Consider the following 12,042-nt stretch of genomic DNA (forward strand, 5'->3'; position numbering starts at 1 on the left):
AAGGAGGAGGAGAGGGGACCTAACTGAGATATACAAGATAATGAGAGGCACAGATAGAGTCGATAGCTAAAGACTATTTCCCAGGGCAGAAATGGCTATACCGAGGGGTCATAGTTTTAAGCTGGTTGGAGGAAAGTATAGAGGGGATGTCAGAGGTTCTTTACACAGAAAGTTGTGAGAGCATGGAATGCGTTGCCAGCAGCAGTTATGGAAGCAAGGTCATTGGGAAATTTTAAGAGACTGCTGGGCATGCATACGTTCACAGAAATTTGAGGGTGCATACATGAGGATCAATGGTCAGTACAACATCATCGGCTGAAGGGCCTGTTCTGTGTTGTACTGTTCTATGTTCTAACAGCTGTCCCTATGTCTAATATAGAGATATCTAGTGTCTGTGTATAATATCGAGAACAGCAGTCCCTGTGTACAAGTAGAAAATATGAGTCACTGTGTATAATATAGAGAAAAGCAGTGCCTGTGATAATATAGAGACAGCAGACGCGGAGTCTAACATAAAGGGCATGTACTGTGTTGTGATGTGCTTTCTTGGATTGGTCTAATGTCTGGTATTAGCTGAAGGGTTCCATAAAACTCCTGTACTGCGCTGTAATTCTCCATGTTCTCTTAATCTGCATTCCTTCATGAGCCAAGTGGTTGTATAAAGGACCTGTACAGCACTGTGATGTGCTATGAAATCTTAGTCTAACTTTCTTTATTTGCCGAGCAGTTCCATCAAGGGCTGTGCTGTGCTGCAGTGTTCTATGCTGTCTTGGTCTCATGTCCAGTATTAGCCAAACGGTTCCATAAAGCTCCTGTACTGTGCTGTAATTCTCTACGTTCAATGAATCTACATTACTTTATTAGCTAAGTGATTCCATAAAGGGCATGTACTGGGCATGTGATGCGTTTTGTTCTGTTCGTCTAACTTCCTTTATTAGCCGACCAGCTTGTGCTGTGCTGTAATGTTTTGTGTTGTATTGGTATGACGTCTAGTATCATCCGAGTGGTTCTGCACAGGCCTGCACTGTGCTCTTATGCTCAATGTTGTATTAGTCTAATGTCTAGTATTAGCCAATTGGTTCCATAAAGGACCTGTACTGCGCATTAGTGCTATATGTTCTATGAGTCTAACTTCGTTTATAAGCCGAGCAGTTTCATGAAGGGCCTGTGCTGTGCTGGTATGTTCTATGTTGTATTGGTCTAATGTTCGTTATTAGCCGAGTGGTTCCATAAAAGGACTGCAATGTGCGGTAATGCTGTATGTTCTATGAGACTAACTTCCTTTACTTGCCGACTGGTTCCATTAAGGGCCTGTACTGTGCTGCGATGTTCGATGTTATATTCGTCTAATGTCCGGTATTAGCCGAGTGGTTACATAAAGGGCCTGTGCTGCGTTGTAATGCTGTTTGTTCTGTGAATATAACTTCCTTTGTTAACCGAGCAGTCCCAAACCTTGCCTGTATAATACTATCATGTTCTTTGTTGCATTGGTCCAATGTCCGGTATTAGCCAAGTGGTTCCATAAAAGGCCTGCAGTGTGTGGTAATGCTGTATGTTCTATGAGTCTAACTTCCTTTACATGGTGAGCAGTTCCATCAAAGGCCTGTACTGTGCTGTATTGTTTTATCTTGTATTGGTCAAATGTGTGGTATTAGCCAAATGATTCCATAAAGCTCCAGGGATCACTATCAGGGATGGAATCCTTTCTGAACCTGGCGAGAGCAGGCGAGCATTGAAGACTGCATATTAATGTGGGAGCAAAAGTGTTTGTTCCAAGCAACGGATGGAACAGATAACAGGTCAACTCCACCAGGGTCATCCAGTGATCTCCCAAATGAAGATGTTGACGAGAAGTTATGACTTGTGACCAGAATTGAATGTGGATACAGCCATGTTGGTGGGGCATTACCCACAGTGACAACACGGACAGAAATTGTCACCAGCAGTGCACTATATTCACGAGAATGGCCAGGTGTAACCTTGGATCAGTTACACATTGAATGTGCCAGACTGTTCATGGAATCTATACTTGTAATGATCACAGATAAAGGGCACAGATAAAGGGCTTTCATTTGCCAGCAGGGAGTTTTGAGTATTTCCGAAAGTCAAATGGCATTCGGCATGTAATGTCAACTGCATCTGTTGTCCGATAGTCTGGTGGAAATAACAGTCCAAACTTAATAGGCAAAGTTAAGAAAACAGCTGACAACTTCACAGAATTCCATTCCATGATAAATCTCATCTTCCCAGACCTTGTGGGAAGTGGAAAACAACATCTAGAATGCCAATTCCGGCCACAAAACTGCTCTTTGTGAGAGAGACAGTTTACATCATGGGTCAAAATCAGCTGTTGCACCCATGGGAATAGACTTATGTGGCTAAGAGGCATATAGTCAGGGTGAGGACAGATTCCATGATGTACAATGCTTGAGTTGGACAAGCAGTACTGAACAAATGTGAGGATCACGTGATAGCTGTAACCTCACAAGTGGTCAGGAGATATACACACCCAGTTGTTCTGAACATCTAGATATGCTGTCCGAACGTGTGGGTTCTCTTGGTCCTCCTAGTGTGGAAGAAACCTCTGAGAGTGAGATGGATACAGCAGGTGTTGCAACATTGTGGCTGTTACCATATGTGGAAGAAGGTAAACATTTTCTGAGATGCAAGAGGTGGGCTGCTGACCAACACATGCCAACATTAGTCAAGCCAGAGTCCAGGTTAGTGGATCTCGTGGGGAAATGCCTCAGGAGATGTTACAGGAAAAAGAAAGGGCCTGTAGCTCAGGACTTCGAGCATGATGGAGGTGATGATTGGAACGGAGTCAGCCGGGGAACAGTTGTGGCAGTTAATCTGATCCACTTAGGGAGTCCTGGTTATCAGGTGTGTCAGGGATTCTGCTGCACGCAAGGAGCTGTCGCAAAGAAGGCGAGGTGAGTATCATATATGTGCATGTGCAAGATCGTGAACTGTATCCCACAGGGTATTAGACGCAAGGAGCTCAGCAATCCCCAGTCTTGGACGAAACAGAGAAGGCTGTCATCCATCTTAAGAATGAGATTAGATTTGATTAGATTACTTACAATGTGGAAACAGGCCCTTCGGCCCAACAAGTCCACACCGACCCGCCGAAGCGCAATCCACCCATACCCCTACATTTACCCCTTGCCTAACATTATGGGCAATTTTTGCATGGCCAATTCACCTGACCCGCACATCTTTGGACTGTGGGAGGAAACCAGAGCACCCGGAGGAAACCCACGTTTGAGGTGGAGGCACAATTGGTATTCCCCCTGAGACATTGAAATGGAGGGACAATGAGCTCCCAATGCAACTGCATGCCCTTGCCTGCCTCATCCGGATGGAGGAGAGCATCTCAGGAGAGCTCCCAGATGCCACAGTTGTGAGTGTTTTCAAGACAAGAGAATGTGTCAGACCATGGTAACTACAGCAAAATATCCCTGATGTCGACCATTGGAAAACGTATCGCTAAGGCCCTTGTCAACTGTCTCCTGCCTTTGTGTGATGATCCCATCCTGGAATTTCTGTCTGTACTTCAGCCACAGATGGGCACAAAGGACAGGATTTTACTGTTATATAGGGTGCTCTTAGACCTTTCAAAACCCTTTGACACCATCGATCAGGAAGCATATATGGAGCGTTCTTCTCCACTTTATTTGCATCATGCAACTTGTCACCATCTATCACCTGGCCTATAACGACGTGTAAGTCATCTTCATGACGTGTTCAACATATTGGTTGAACTTTGTCACGCTAAACATTTCATCTCCATCTGAATGCATTTTCATTCGGCATCAGCCAAACTCTGGGAAGCAAGTACTACCAGGTGGTTCTCTCTGTCATTGAGCCAGCAATAACCGGATACCAGATGGTGAGGCTTCGCATGTCAGTGTCTCATCTCACTGTAAAATCCTGTCCTTTGTGCCCACCTACTCCACCAGGGTCATCCTCTTGTCGCCAGAATTGGATTCTGATACAGCCATGTTCGTGGGTATTTCCCACAGTGCCAACAAAGGCAGAAATTGTCACCAGCAGTACACTATATTCATGGGAATGGCCAGGTATAACCTTAGCTCAGTTACACATCAAATTTGCCAGTCTGTTCTGTAGGATCTGTATTTGTAATGATGTTGGTCACAGGTAAAGGGTATTCATTTGCCAGCAGGTAGTTTTGAGTATTACCTAAAATCGAATGGCATTCAGCATGTAGTGACAGGGGTATCTATTATCCGATTGTCTGGTGGAAAGAACAGTCCAAATATTGAGGGCAAAGTTAAGAAAACAGCTGACAACGTCGCTGGATACCAAACTGTCCCACTTTCTCATTGATTATAGAAACACCACTCACACAACTGCAGTGACAACTCCACCAGATTTGCTGATGCGAAGAAGAATCCAAGGTAAATCTGATCTTTTTGGATGCTGTGGGGAGAGTGAAATGCCATCAGGAAGGCCAATGCCAGTCACAAAACCCCTCTTTGTGGGTGAGGCAGTTTACTTTATGGGACAAAATGTGCTGTTGAAACTGTGGGAATGGCCCCGAATAGGTACAGGATATGTTCAAAGCACATCCTATCATTTCTAAAATGAAGGCGTTGGCAATACGTTATGTTTCGTAGCCAGAATTGGATGCCGATGCAGCCATGTTGTTTGGGCAGTATCCATAATGCCAAGAAGGACAAAAATTGTCACCAGCAGTGCACTATATTCATGGCTCTGCTCGGTCTAACCTTTAGCTCAGTTACGCATCGAATGTGCCAGTCTGTTTTGTGGGATCTGTACTTGTAATGATGTTGATCACAGAAAAAGTGCATTCATTTGCCAGCAGGTAGTTTTGAGTATTACCTAAAATTGAATGACATTCGGCATGTAGTGACCCATGCATGTGTTGTCCTACTGTATGGCGGAAAGAACAGTCCAAATATTGAGGGCAAAGTTAAGAAAACAGCTGACAACTTCACTGGATACCAAACTGTCCCGCTTTCTCTTTGATTGTAGAAAGGTAACCATTTTCTGAGTTGCAAGAGGTGCATCGCCATCCCTCACCAGATCTGAAACAATGTGTAGATCATCTTAATGACAAACAGCTTGAACACTGACCCATTCTGCCTCTGAACCTGTGTCGAGCGGGGCTATGTCATTACAACAAAATCGCTCTGAATCTACCTCACTGCAGGACCTCACCGCAGATAAGCTGCCCAATTTTAGGCCAAGGGGGCTTGTATTGAAGTCCTGCAATGTCACTATCCCAGAAACCCTTGATGGGGATCAGTCTGAGCGGTAAGTTATTTCAGGTTGAAATGAACAGGAATCCTTCTCCTGGATTTTTAACCATTCCCAGATTCCTTTCTCAGGAGTGTTCAATCTCAACAAAGCAGAGCCGATTTTTAAAAAAAATTTCATTGAAATGAATAAATGCTGGAGATCACAGTGGGTCAGACATAATCCATGAGAGAGAGCAAACTAAGATTTTGTGACGAGAAGAACCCACATCCGAGCTGTTCTTTAGTTGTTTGTTTTATTTGATGACCTTGACTTTATTTTTATTTTGGTGCTGTATGGCCCATGCCCACGAGTGGTTGGTTGGCACAGCGAGAGCCAATTTTTGGTTCTTTATTTCCTTCTGTCTTTCCCTAGAGTAGCAGTGTCTTTTTTTTATTTTACAAAGTGAAAGCAGCTTTTGTTTCTGTTTTGGAAGAGCAGAGTGTATGTGCTGGTATGATGGTTATTTGGACAGAATCTGTTGCACATAATGGGTGTTGTTTTTCAGACTAGAGGCTTGTGATAAATACAGGAATCGGTGATGTGTCCAATGCCGTTTGTCATATATGTGAAGGATTTGCATGAGAATATAGGGTGCACGGTTTGTGAGAAGTGGCAGGTAGAGTATAATTTTGATACATGCAAAATGTTGCATTTTGGTAAGAAGATGAAGCCAAGACTACTTTTGGAACGGCCTGTGGAGTGTTGTCGAACAGAGAGTCCTAGGAGTTGACAGAACCTCTACAGTGCAGAAGTGGGCCATTTGGAACGACAGGCGCACACTATCAGTCCCATTTCCCTAACGTGCAAAAGTAGAGCCACAAATCAAGAGCTTGGAAAGCTAAGCGATGATCAAACCACTGCAGTGTACCCTATGTGCAGAGCAATTTGATCCCATTATGTGTCAATTTGCCGATGTGGAGGTTTTAAAGAATCAGTGAGTGAATTTTTGAAGCCAGGAATATAACCAATCCAACACATTGAGGACTTGTCTGGAAAACCACAGATGCCCTGTCCTTTACTAGCTGAATATGAGCCGTACGAACATGGCATTGTCCTTCAGTGAGGATTCCCATAAATGTGCTACAATTGATAACCATAAGGGGTGTAACCACTGTACTTGAATGCCTTTGTTTTGGGATATCATCAGCCTTTGAATCGTTCTAGTGAATGGTGGAGAACAGTTTACAAGATCTACCCATGGTCCCTATTTATCTGAATATTTGCTAATCACTGGGAAGTTCAATAAAGATCATTTAATGTTTATCCAAACCTTTAGGAGGAAAACAAATGTGTTCCAAGGCACCCCAAGTGACATAATTAAGCTACAACATGGACAAGTGGGTAGCACACATTGAAAGATAAGCAAGGGCAACCAAGGGGTCATCAGCTCCCACGTCTGTATCGGAGCTTCTAATCTTTCCTTGGATTGGTGAAATATGACAGAAAATTGTGTAATTACCTGACCTCCATTTTGGCAGCTGAGATTTGGTATTCAGAAAGGGCCAACTTTGCAAATACTCACGTCACCAAGAAGAACCCTTACAAGAATTGAAAAAGCAACTATCATCATTTAATGTCTTGGCACAGAATGATCTCCAGTGAGATGTGCCGCTGACATGCGAAGCCTCACCATATGGTATCCGGTTACTGCTGCTCACTGACAGAGAGGACTGCCTGATAGTATGTGCTTCCCAGAGATTGTCTGAAACTGAATGGGTCAGCTTTGCAAATAGTCACATTGCCCAGAAGTAGCCTTTTTGGGAATTGAACAAGCAGCTCTCGTCATTTAATGTTTCACCACAGAAAAATCCCCAGTGAGCTGGAGTGCTGACATGCAAAGCTTCCACATATGGTATCAAGTTCCTGTCCACTCCAGTGAATCTCATTGAATATAATTTCTCAAGATGTGCCTGGTAACCTGATCCAGTCAGGGAGTCCTGTCTGGCAGGTGTGTCAGGGGTTCTGCTCTCTTGAGGAGCCATCGTTATGAAAGCTAGGTCAGAATCATGTACTGTGCACATGGAAATTCTTTGAATTGCATCACACAGCAAATTATACTCAAGGAGATCAGCAATACCTAATCTTGGATGAAATAGATAATCTGTCCTCCAACTTAAGAAACAGGCTGTAGGTGCAAATGGCATTCCCACTGAGGCATTGAAGTTTAGAGGTACTGAGATCCCAATGTAGCTGCATGCCCTTATCTGCCTTATCTGGAAGGAGGAGAGCTTCCCAGAAGAGCTCCAAGATGCCAAAGTTGAAAGTATTTTATGAAAAGATGAACATGTCAGACTGTGGTATCCCTGATGTCAATCATTGGAAATGTATCACCAAAGTCCTTTTCAACTTTCTCCTCCCCGTGACTGAGGAAGTCCTTTCAGGATCTCTGTGTGGCTTTCAGCCAGAGAGTGATCCATTGAACATGATTTTCACTGCTGCATATGGCCCTCTGGAACTTTAAAAAGGCCTTTAACATCATCAATCGGGAAGTATTTCTAGAGCGTTCTTCTTTGCTTTACTTGTACCATGATCAGCCTGCTCCACAATGATATGTAATTCATCAAAATGACAAACAGCCTCAACACCTACCCATTCACCCTCTCAAACGGTGTCAAACAGGGCTATGTCATCACTGCAACACTTCTGAATCTACCTTGCTGTCAGACTTCACTGCCGGCAAGCTGCCCACTTTTGATCCAAGGGGGCTTTAATTGTAGTCCTGAACCATTGCTGTCCCAGATGTTTTTGGTAGGGATCGTTGTGAGTGATTTGTTATTTTTAGTTGAAATGTACAGGTACGGTTTCTCTGAATTTAAACCATTATTGTTCATATCCCAGGAGTTTTCAATTGCAACAGAGCAGAGATTTTTTTTATTGAAAATAGCATTTAGTTGTTTAGTTTTTTATTTGGTTGAAAAGAACAAATGCTGGAGATCACAGCAGGTCAGAGAGCATCCACGAGAGAGGGCAGCTCGTATTTCAAGACCAAATGACTCCTCATCAGAGCTGTTCGTGTGTTGTCTAATTTGCTTGAGTGAATATTTATTTTGGCCCCCAGTAGCTCCTGCTCACAAGTGGTCGGTGGGGCAGGGAAAGCCAGTTTTAGCCTGTTAAACAAAAAAGACACAATTGCTCTGGGGAAAGCTAGAAAGAAGTAAGCAAAGTGAAAGCAGTTTAATTTCAGTTTTGAATGAGTGCATCATTTTTCCTGGTGAGGTGTCTGATTCAGGAATGTCTGATGCAGGCAGTATCAGGACATCTTGGTTTTATTTTTCCATTTACATCTTTGGTTTTAAAAGAGTGGAGGCCTGTGACAAATGCAGGGACTGGTACTGGGTGTAATGTCAGTTTTCATTTCTGTCATGGATTGGAATGTGAATATGAATGTGAATGTTAAATGGCATCAGGAACTTCAATGCTGGCCACAAAACTCCATTTTGCTCTTGAGGCACTTTACTACATTGGACAAAATGTGCTGTTTAAACCATTGGAATGGCATGCATGGGGAACAGGCATGGTCGAAGTAAAGGACATGACGTCGGAGAAGTGTTCCTGAACAATTGTGAGGATCACATGATAGCTGTAACCCGCAAGTGACCAAGAGCACGGCATAACCAGCTCCTCAGATGGCAAGGATGTCCGCACCTGCGGGTTCTCCTCACTCTCCCAGTGCAGAAGAAACCTCAAGGCAGGTGTGACAGCCTTGATGCCATTACCAACTGCAGAAAAAGATAAATTTCTGCTGGTTGACAGTCCAGCACATGGTGTCAGTAACCAAGCCAGAATCTGAGGAAGTTGACCTAGTGGGAAAATGGTTATGGCTGGTCACCTTGTCCAATTAGGGAGTTCTGATTGGCAGATATGTCAGGGATCCTGCTCACTCGATGAGCCGTCTCTATTGAAAGCCAGGTCAGTGCTGAGCATGTGGAAATTCTTGAATTGCATCCAGCGGCATATTACACTCAGGGAATTCAGTTATCGCCTAGTCTTGATGAAAAGGCAGACCTCCAGCTCAAGAACAAGGCTGCAGGTGCAAATGGTATTCCCCCTGAAGCATTGAAGTGTGGAGGCACTGAGCTCCCAGTGTAGCTGCATGACCTTGTGTGCCCGATCGAAAAGGTGGAGAGCATCCCGGGAGGGCTCCCACATGCCAAAGTTAGCATTGTCAACAAAGGGAACATGTCAAACCGTGGTAACTGCAAGGTAAAATCCCTGATGTCGACCATTGGAAAACTCATCGCCAAGGTCCTTTTCAAATGGCTCCTCCCTACGGTTGAGGAACTCCTTCCAGAGTCTCAGTGTGGCTTTGGCCCCAGAAAGTTACAATGGACATGGTTTTCACTGATGTCTTGGACCCTCATGTACCTTACAAAGGCCTTTGACACAATCAATTGAGAAGCATTTGTGAAGTGTTCTTCTCTAATTTAGTTGCAACATGAAGTTAGTCGTGGTCTTTGGCCTGATCCACAACAAAATGTAAGTCATTATAATGGCAAACAGGGTCAACACCTGCCCATTTCCCCCTCTGAACTAGTGTCGAGCAGGGCCAAGTCATCACCTGAACACTGTTCTGAATTTGTGTTGCTGCAGGTTCTCAATGCCTACAAGCTGGCAACCTTTGTCCCAATAGAACTTTAATTGTAGTCCTGCATTGTCGCTGTCCCAGAAGCTCTTGATGAGAATCAGTGTGAGCTGTTAGTTATGTACAACTGTACTTCCTCTTGATTTTATGCATCATTGTTCTTTTCCATGGAGTGTTCAATCATGACAGCGCAGAGAGGATTCATTTATTCAGTTGAAAAGAACAAATGCTGGAGGTCACAACAGGTCAGACAGCATCCATGAGAGAGGGAGCAAGCTAAGACTTTGAGTCTAGCTGACTCCTCATCAGAGCTGTTCATTTATCGTTTGTTTTCTTATAGTTGCTTGAGTTTATTTTTATTTTGGCCCCCTTTGGCCACTACTTAAAACTGGTTATTGCAGACATTGTCAAGGGTGATTCTGGATTAGTGGTGCTGGAAGAGCACAGCAGTTCAGGCAGCATCCAAAGTGCAGCGAAATTGACGTTTCGGGCAAAAGCCCTTCATCAGGACTAAAGGCAGTGATCTTGAAGTGTGGAGAGAAGGGTGAGCCAATTTTTGTGTATATATTTTTATTTTGCCATTCCCCAGAGTCATAGTGTCGTCATTTTTCGTTGATACACTGATAGTTGCTTTAATTCTTGATTTGAAATAGCAGAGTTTAAAAAAATCACCAGATTCATCCAAATGTTTGTTTGGAAATTCTATATTTTAGAACACTGCTGGTAGTTCTTCTAAATGAACATGATGAGCAATTTTTAACTTTGTCGATCCCACTCCAACACTGGGTCCCAACTAGTCTTGAAAGAGCAGAGTGTTTCACCCGGTGCTGTGTCTGTCTTGGGATTATCTGATGCAGGAAATGTAAGGTGTTCTTGGTTTCTTTCCTTTTACATCTTTGGTTTTAGAAGAGTGGAGGATTGTTGATCAAACTGGAGACCTGTGATGAATAAAAGAATTGGTGCTGGGTCCATTGCCATTTGTCATTCATGTAAATGGATTAGTATTGAGAATATAGGAAACATAAGTTGCATGTATGAAACGAGCTGCCAAAGAATGTAGTGGAGGCTGGACAACTCCAATATTTAAAAGGCATCTGGATGGAAATATGAATAGCAAGTGTTTTGATGGATATGAGCCAACTGCTGGTGAATGGGACTGGATAAATTTAGAATATGTGGTTGGCATATTGAGTTGGACTGGAGTCTGTTTGCATATTATACATCTCTGCAACTCTATGCTTAGTGATTTTGTAGATGTCACCAAGCTTGCCGTATAGTGGACAGTGAAGTAGGTGATCAAAGATTCCAAATGCATCCTGATCAAGGGGGCCAATGGCCGAGGAGTGGCAGATGGAGTTTAGTTTTGATAAATGTGACATGTTCCATTTTGCTTAGATGGACAAAGCAAGACTTTCACAGTTAATGGTAAGGTCTCTGGAGAATTGCCAAAGAGAAACCCAAGGTTTGGTAGAACCTCTAAAATGCGGAAGCAGGCCATTTGGCCCGTCGAGTCCACACGACCAGTGCCACTTGATGTGCGTGCAAATGTAGAGGCAGCATTCATGAGGCTGGAAAGTGAAGCAATAATAAAACCACTATATTTACTGTATCCACTGTAATGGTCGTCACCATTGTGGGTCAGTTTGCCTTTGTGGAGATTATGATGAAACAGTGATCTGTATTTTGAAGCCAGATAAATAACCGATCCATCACATTGAGGACTTACATGCAAAACTTTATAGGCTTTGTCCTTCATGAAGCTGGATATGAGCCGTGCGAACCTGCCATTGTGATTTGATCAAGATTCCCATAAATATGCTACAATTACCAATATCCGATACTGCTTTTTGTGTTGGGATATCATCAGCCTGTGAAATTGTCCAGTGAACAATGGAGAACATTTCACAAAGTGTATCCCAGGATGAATTATGTACAAATAACCGGGAGGAGGATTTTGAGAGATTGTGCACAGCAATTAATTGGTTCTCCAGGGTCTTAGAAGGAAAAATGTGCATTCCAAGGCATTCCAAGTGACCTCCTTGAGCTATAGCATCATCAAGACCAGGTTAAACACATTGGAAAATTAAGTGAGGTCAATCAAGGGTGCCCTGGCATCCAGCAGAGCTTCGATCTTACCTTGGTTTGGTGAAATATTATGGATGCTTCTGTAATGT

The 12,042-nt window shown here is 43.4% G+C and overlaps 1 pseudogene; it reads left to right on the plus strand.

The window, feature by feature from the left end:
- Window positions 1-2,532: 2,532 nt before the first annotated feature.
- LOC132825302 (beta-1,3-galactosyl-O-glycosyl-glycoprotein beta-1,6-N-acetylglucosaminyltransferase-like) overlaps window positions 2,533-12,042 on the plus strand; it is a 48,018-nt pseudogene continuing 38,508 nt past the window's right edge.

The sequence above is a fragment of the Hemiscyllium ocellatum genome, chromosome 20 (assembly GCF_020745735.1).
Source record: "Hemiscyllium ocellatum isolate sHemOce1 chromosome 20, sHemOce1.pat.X.cur, whole genome shotgun sequence".
Lineage (NCBI taxonomy): Eukaryota > Metazoa > Chordata > Chondrichthyes > Orectolobiformes > Hemiscylliidae > Hemiscyllium > Hemiscyllium ocellatum.